Below are 6,315 nucleotides of genomic sequence, written 5' to 3' on the forward strand. Positions count from 1 at the left end.
CTTAAAAGTAAAAAATCAAAGTAGTGTTGGGTTAAAAGTGTAACATCCATATTTTCTTTTTTGAAAACCTCCCTAATCATATTGTACAACTTCTTTATGCAACAAAGTGTTGCTAATTTATAATAGGTAAATGGTTGAGGTTTTTATCAAAACTAGTGGTACCAAACCCGTCGCGTTGCGCCGGTGATTCCCTGCTCTTCATGTTGGGTATTTAATCTGTATCAGTTCGTTTCGTTACAGTACTGACGCTTGCTATGGGATAAGAAAGAGGATAAATAAATAAAATCGTGATATGGCCAAATTAAGGAATATCAAAACGTTCTTTATATCAGTTGAAATCAATTGTTCTGATAGGTAATGGTTTCGTGAAATACTCGTTTACTACCGTCGGTACCACTACTAATAATGGTATTCGTGGAATCGGCGCGTTGCGGCCGCCACGTCGCGTGTTGCAATCATAGGTTAAACATCATGGGCTAAAAGGCTTTGAAACTGATAAAGTAATAAATATCGTAGAATAAAAAGATTTAAAACTCCTTATTATGTAAAATAAAAGAGAGAAACTAAATCGTTTAAAAATCAAAATTTTCAAACGGATGTCCTACACAAAAACATGATAAAATTAACGTGATCGAAGCCTTGCTTTGTTATAATTTGGTAAATGAACCGAAATAGAAGCAGAACATGTCTTTTTTAAGCTTTCTTTTGAATTTTCATATTATTTTTTTAAATTCAAAATTTTAAAATAAAAATTCTTTTACTTTTAAAGTCCCAACGTCACATAAATAACAAACAATCAGAGAAGCTGATCAAAATTAGGTGTGTCTAAATATTGTTTAACCAGCCCATGATTTTTAATAGTGTTTTCCATAATAAAAATACACAAAGATAGAGCAATGTACACCAATGCATAAGGTACATGTAGCTACAACATAACTATCACAATTTATCAATTATATCGATAAATTTAATCTTCATAAAAAATAATTCCAAAGCTTAATGAATGCAGATTTAAAATCTGGATACAAAGTAAAATAAAGAGTTAGTTTTTTTTAACAGAGGAAATCTTATATGTTTACAAACTAATTACAAACACTTAACAAAATCTCATTGATAACTCTTTTCTACCCTCAGACAGAACCCATAAACAAAAAACCCTTCAAAGAAAAGAGTTTTCTCTGACTCTCTCGAATCAGAAGGTTTACTCTCTACTAAAAACCAACAAACACATGTGTGAGAGAGATGTGTGGAAAAGATCAAGAGGGCGTAGGTGATTTCCTAGCCGTCTACGACGACGGCAACCATCACATCACCGGCGCCGTCTCAATTTCAGAAACCGTTTGAAGCTCAGATCTGAAATTCGTTCACATCATCATCGTCTCTGTCAAGCCGAACCAACTGTCGTACCACCACTACAAAACCGCCTAGCCGCCTCTCTACATCTCTTTCTCTCTCTCCGTTTCCGGTGACGGTGGCTACAACAGTCGCCACCACCGGATGTCTGATCGTTGCGATTGTGGATTTCCTTTCTATTCAGTGTCAATCTTTCATGCAGAGATGCGGCCGTCACTGATCAAAATCGACACCTATAGTGCCGCTGCCGGTTCTACAAATCCGCCATGTTGCTTTTTTTTGGATAAATTACACTTTTCGTTCTTTATGTTTATATCGGATTGCAATGGATGACCTTTAACTTCAATAATTACAATTACAATCCTTTATTTGGAAACTCATTACAACTTACATCCTTGAGCACTAACATGGTTTAATTTTTTAGTTAAGTTATATCATATGCAATGGTATGTTAGTCATTTTACCTTGTAATTTTATTTTATCCATTTGTTAATATAAAAACCAAAACTTTGTCTCTCTCAACAACTCCTCTCTCTCATTCAAAATCTCAATCGTCACTACCACCACCACCACCACAGTGTTGTCACCACCACCATCACAGCCTAAAACCACCTCTACCTGAAACCACCACTATGTTACCATTACCCACCCTACTCTTTCTCTCTCTAACCACCGCATCACCAATTCCAATCTCTAAAACCTTTCAATCATCTGATACAAATACATGATTATGAGATATACAAAGACTTTGGTTCTTTGAGAATAATAAATCTAAAAAGTAAGAACCTTTTTTTCAGCAACCAACGCTTCCGGCACCAGCCTCATTCAGGAGATCTTCTAGTGGTGAATTGTGCAACGGATCTGAGCAAGATCTGTTTATTCGCACAAGCCCTCTGTTGTTTGATTGTTCGATTGCTGACTAAAACATCAATGGTCTCCTCTCTATCCGGCGAAACCCTCACTTTTTTTTATTTCAAAACCAGTATCGCAAATTGACGAGTAGATTTTTTAGGGTTTAGGTATAATTTCCTAGATCTACAAGGGTTTTAGATCTGAGGTAGGTTACATGGGTTGAAGTGGTGGTGATGGTGATTCTGGTGTCGATGGTCGAAGTGGTGGTGGTGAGGCGTTTAGGTGGCGGCTGAGTGGTGGATGGTGGCTAGAGTGGCGGTGGTGAGACCTTAGGTTACACGGTGCTGGGCGGACTGTGTGGCTGGAGTGACGGTGGTGAGACTTAGGTTACAGAGGGATAGAGAGAGGATGTTGAAAGAGATAGACTTTAGGTTTATGTTTTTGTATATATATACTAGAACAGCTCAGAAAACCAAAATTTGATTAAATTTAAAAAGAAAATAGTTACAAATTAAAGATTCAAACATACTGATTGAGAAAGAGGAGAGCCACTGATCGTCTGATTCCGGCGTTGCTTCAACCACCTGTTGGTTTGGCGGTTAAGAATTAACCGGAGTCGTGAGAGAGGAGAACCGCCGTTCATTTCATTGGGGAGCTGCTTCAGCTACCCGTTCGTATGGCGGTTAAGAACTAATCGGAGTTTCACTGGCGGAAGCACCTACCAGATGACACGATGACGGTCGTTTTTGATTGTGGCTGATTCCGGTGTAAGAAACCCTAAACTGATTATTTTAGTAGAATATGAGGAACTGTGCTCCTTTGACTCATCCTTTTCTTTCAAACCCAGTTTGACCCGTGTTGTGAATTTATAATTTTATAATATTTTTAATGTTAATATAATAATAGGTAAAATGACTAACCTACCCTCATGTGCAAGGCACATGATATAACTTAACTAAAACATTTAACAAGGTTAGTGTTAAAGGACGTAAGGCGTAATGGGTTTTCCAAATAAAGGACTGTGACTATAATTATTAAAGTTAAAGGTCATCCATTGCAATCCAATACAAACATAAAGGACGAAAAGTGTAATTTATCCTTTTTTTCAAACAACCACCACTATATGCGGCAGTCGCCAGCCGGTGTGACGCGGAAGTCGCCATTGTGAAATATTATCGGCGTTGTCATCGCCGATCGAGAGCTCGCCGGAAGGGATCTGACATCCTCTCTCTTTGTCACTCTCCCTTTCTTTCTCTATCTTTCTCATCTGTCTCTCTATTTTCTTTTTAATTGAATTGTTTGGGACAACTGTCTGAAGACCAAGATATCCCGCAGTTGGTCCAGTGACCAAGATCCACCAAGAATCCATAAATAATACTAACCATAGATTATAATGGATGGTTGTGATTTGCAAAATCACTATTCATATCCATTCAGCTATTAATAGATATAAATATAAATTATGTAATTTCCATTATATATCTTTTATTTTATTATTATTAATGTTTTTTTAATTTACTAGATTTGTTATAGTTTTTAAATATAAAATAAATAAATAGGGTGTGTCACGTGTCATATCACGCCACACTTTCACGTTTCATGCCTCATCCCACCACGTCTATTTTTGCATCACGCCACTTTCTTACACTTGCTGACATGACTACCACATAGCGCTTCACGCCTCATTTTCAAGCTCTCCCACTCAGTATAATATGCGAAATACCACTTATAAACATTTCTCAAACTGGCCATAGATTCCCACACTTTTCTCATTTTAACTTTGCTATGTATCATAGTAAAAAAAAAAAAAGGAAAAATTACACTTTTCGTCCTTTATGTTTGTACCTAGTTGCAATGGATGACCTTTACCTTTAATAATTACAGCCATAGTCCTTTTTTTTGAAAACCTATTACATCTTTTGTCCTTTACCCCAAACCCAGTTAAAAAATTATGTTAAGTAACATCACGTGCACAGCACGTGAGGGCATTTATGTCCATTCAAACTCCCCAACTACCCATCATTTAAAAGCCCCTATTTCTCCCCCAAATACCTAATTAGGGTTTCTTCCCCAATTGAAAGCCCCCATACCTGCAACTCTCTCTACGACGGCTGACCCAAAATTAGGGTTTGGATCTTAAATCATCTGCTCATAAACGAAGATGGTGTTATGCGATTGTGGAAAAGAAGTTGTTATCCTCACCTCTTGGACAGATAGGAACCCAGGTCGCCGTTTTTATGGGTGTCCTGATCAAGGATCGACATGTCGATTCATAGGATGGGTAGATCAGTCCAATTGCCATTCATGTGTGAACATCATCCTAAGTCTGCTACGAAACAGAAACATGTTAGAGGAGAAGGTGAAAGAACTTAAATATGAGACAATGAAGCTGAAAAAGATTTTGATTTTGAGTTGGGTTTGCTTCATCGTGTATTTGTCCATGTAATGCAAAGCAGTCTAGATGTAATGTGGTAGTCTTGATGTAATGCGGTTTAATGCAAGTAGTTTTTGTATGAAAATGTGATATGTAAGTAGTTTTGATGTAATGCAGTACCTTTGGTATGAATATAATGAATGTAATGAAGTACCTTTGGCTTCGGCAAATGATATTGTCTTTCCTGTTGTTGCAAAACGGAATTTTGACCCATAACCTGTTTTGACAGACTCTATATTGACCCATAACCTGTTTGGCAAGCAACACATAATTGACCTGTTTCGACAGTCTCTATTTTGACCCATAACCTGTTTGGACATAACATGTTTGGCAAACAGCACATAACCTGTTTGGACCCATTCAATGGCTGCAAATTGCAAACAAACAAGACAAATGACCCATTCAACTGCTGTAGACATCAAACACAATGTAAATGACCTGTTTTGACCCATTCAAGTGTTGTAGACATCAAACACAATGTAAATGGCAAACACAATGACCTGTTTTGACCCATTCAAGTGTTGTAGACATCAAACACAATGTAAATGGCAAACACAATGCAAATTGCAAACAAACAAAAACTGCCACATTGGCATAGATAACTAAGTTATAAAAGACATGTTTTAAACATGTTCCAAACATCTAGAGTTAATACATATCCCATAAAGTACTAAGTCAGACCATAACAAACCAAAAGTCAAAAGTTAAACCCCTGCCAACAGATCTAGTCCTTCATTTTTTCACCTTGCCCCTTACAAGTCCTTTGATTGTGTCTGGTGTTCCCACATTTTCCACATACACCCTTGATATTCTTCTTTGATAACATGCCCTTCTTCTTGCTTGAGCCTTCATCCTCTATCTCCACGGCTAACCTTTTCCTAACCTTCTTTGGCCTACCCACTTGTTTGTGATGTTTTGGTGGTGTTATCTTAATAGGAACTTCAGTCTTCGGCCATAGAGCTTTGACATTTATAGGGTTTATCTTGAAAGCATACACCTCTTTCCACCTGCCTATTGTGTAGACTGGATCAACCCAGCTTTCCAAAGCACTAACTCTTTGACCATTAGTAGCCATGAACCAATTGCAGCCACTGCATGTCTGCAGGGTATGCCTGTCACAATCATGAACAATCAGTTTACAATGAGCACTGCACATGATAAAAGTCAGTCACAAACAGTTAATAATATATGATGCTGTAACACCTTGAAAATTTATGTCCAATAATGTATAAACACGTGTCATAAGTTCTGAACGTGTGAAAGAATACTTTAGAGGAACTAAAGTTGACAAACGGGGAAACTATGTGAATATAAGGGTCCAAAGTGTCAACAATGGATAAATATATTCTAAAATAGCCCTACATAATGTTTATACCTTCAAACGAATAAATCATGGATCATACGAAGCTAAATATGAAAAAAAGTGAGGAATTACAAACTACAGGGGCTAAAAGTGTCAACATGTGCAAAGTATACCTCTGAGTGACCTTTTGGCAGACCCGAAGCTTTGTAACGATAAAATATACTCACTAGAATATGTGGTTAAAATTTCATAAAGTTTTGTTATCGTATGAGAAAGTTATGATCAAATTCGTGTTCGAGGGGTTAAAAGCGTCAACATTGAATTCTAAGGCCTTATGAGTGGTTACAAGGTTAATCAAGGACTTAACCAAGTT

The 6,315-nt window shown here is 37.1% G+C and overlaps 1 long non-coding RNA gene across 1 annotated transcript; it reads right to left on the reverse strand.

Moving 5' to 3' along the window:
* Nucleotides 1-1,030: 1,030 nt before the first annotated feature.
* On the reverse strand, nt 1,031-3,047 carry LOC110893944. Its single transcript, XR_002566016.2, has 2 exons — nt 2,140-3,047; nt 1,031-2,064 (listed from the first exon to the last, which is right to left on the reverse strand). It is a non-coding gene; the product is annotated as an uncharacterized LOC110893944 (long non-coding RNA).
* Between the last annotated feature and the right edge of the window lie 3,268 nt (nt 3,048-6,315).

Source organism: Helianthus annuus, chromosome 15, assembly GCF_002127325.2.
Source record: "Helianthus annuus cultivar XRQ/B chromosome 15, HanXRQr2.0-SUNRISE, whole genome shotgun sequence".
Lineage (NCBI taxonomy): Eukaryota > Viridiplantae > Streptophyta > Magnoliopsida > Asterales > Asteraceae > Helianthus > Helianthus annuus.